Genomic DNA, 2,019 nt, shown 5'->3' with positions numbered 1-2,019 from the left:
GGTATATTGGAGTAGAATTATTTGTTTGATTGTATTGTAGGTGATCCTTGTGGGTAGTTGATATACTACTTTGGTCCTATCACTTAGATGCTTAATGAGAGTCAATTTTATTAGAGTTTGAAAGAAACTTTTTTGTAATAAGAGTTAGTGGCACATTAACATTTTCTAACGGGGAAAAAAAGAATAAGAGAGAATAAGAGTTGATATATAAGAAATAGTGCATTTAAAAAACAATTAGGAGTCTTTTCCTTTTTAATGCGCCCTATTAGTTTAGCATTTTATATAATAACATTTGTTTTTAACATATTAGAAGAAAAAAAACACTATAGTCGAAGTTAGATTCTGAACATTTGAGAAAAATCAAATTTTATTAGTTATTCTTAAATGGGAGAAATATATAATGCTCCGTATCCCCGGATGGTAGTAGATAAATCTGGAGGCAGGGACGCAGGGTTAGTCATGGACTCATCATCATCAATTCATCATTGCCACGTGTTCAAAATCTTTTATATAAATAATATTAAAAGATCAACCAATTAACAAAAATGTCAGGATGGCCGAGTGGTCTAAGGCGCCAGACTCAAGTTCTGGTCTTCGTAAGAGGGCGTGGGTTCAAATCCCACTTCTGACAAAAATTTAAATTTTTCTTTGTTTTTTTTGGCCAATTCCCATATTTTCTTCGACATAACTAACATATTAATCCATCAGTTCGTTTTTTCAAATTTTAATCTCATACAGTAAATTACACTAGGTTTTTGTCATACATTTTGTGTCACTTTTAACAAATCGAAGGATAAATTCTATATTATTTGTTGTTCAAACTAAAAAATAATTGGCAATACCGTGCATCACACGGAATTAAAACTAGTTAAGTTTCACTAGTAATCACAATCTTAGAAATAGAAAATTAGACGTGCTTATAATATTATTTGACTTTCATTCATTAAATTAAACTCTTTTGATGGAAGGAAATTTCGTGATAAATTAATCCTCCTGTTCCGTCCCAAATCTATACTAAAATTTTAATAGCAGGCAAATTTGAAACAAATGTAGGGTGACAAGTGTCCCTCCTTGAAAGCATTTTCCCATTTTATTTTTATTTAAATTTCATGTATCTTCCTTCTCCAATTTTATGTATTTTCACCACCAAAAATAATGCATGTCCCTTCACCTCCAAATATTTCATGCCCCTTTATTTTTTTCTATTAATTTCAAATAACATAGTAGTTTATCACTACAAAAAAAAGAGCAAAGAGGCGATAATATTTAAACGAAGAGGGCGATAATATTTAAGCAAGGAGGACGACATTAAAATCATCTTTATATAAATAGTCAAATAGGGCGAAACGAGGTCGTCCTGTTACCATATTATCAAAGTCGGCGATATAAAAGTCGTCTTCTAAAAAAATAACAACAAGGGCGAATACTGCCGCGTTGCTCTATTTAATAAACAAAGAAGGCGAAACTTAAAATCACCCTCTTTCACTTTATAAAAAAATAAAGATAAAAAAAAAATTACACACCAAAACCGCTAAACTCCCAATTTGATTCGTTGTTAACCATACTCCCAAAATGGCGAGGAAACCTAAAATCCCAAAGTTATTGTTGCTTCTTTCTCTCTCCTATTCTCCAGCTCTAGTTAATCGAAAATTGGTCGAATTTTCCCAATTTGTTCGTTTCTCAATTCGTAAGCTTCAAGATTTGTTCAAAAATTTTCCGAATTCTATCAAATACCGACCTACTGGTATCATCTTCTCTGTTTGTTTATATTTGTGTTTGATGATTGATTTTGCTGGTATTTGGATGATTGATTTTTGATGCAAAAAATCCATAAATGGAACCACATTTTGTTAATTAGGCACAATAAATGTTGGTCAATAAAATTTGTTGTGTGTACTGAAAACTCAGTACTAAATTCCAGTTAATTTGCTGTTTTTGGTTACTTATTTAGGGTTTTTTTTTGGGAATCTATGGAATCTTACAATTTAAGGTCTGTGTTGGAGTTATTCGTTTCTTTCA

The 2,019-nt window shown here is 31.2% G+C and overlaps 1 non-coding gene across 1 annotated transcript; it reads left to right on the top strand.

The window, feature by feature from the left end:
* The first annotated feature begins 547 nt into the window (after positions 1-547).
* Positions 548-631, top strand: TRNAL-CAA (transfer RNA leucine (anticodon CAA)). Its single transcript has one exon. It is a non-coding gene; the product is annotated as a tRNA-Leu (tRNA).
* The last annotated feature ends 1,388 nt before the right edge of the window (positions 632-2,019 follow it).

The sequence above is a fragment of the Spinacia oleracea genome, chromosome 6, assembly GCF_020520425.1.
Source record: "Spinacia oleracea cultivar Varoflay chromosome 6, BTI_SOV_V1, whole genome shotgun sequence".
Classification (NCBI taxonomy): Eukaryota; Viridiplantae; Streptophyta; class Magnoliopsida; order Caryophyllales; family Amaranthaceae; genus Spinacia; species Spinacia oleracea.
Note: the sequence above shows the minus strand (reverse complement) of the source record. Positions and strands in the feature narration are given on the sequence as shown.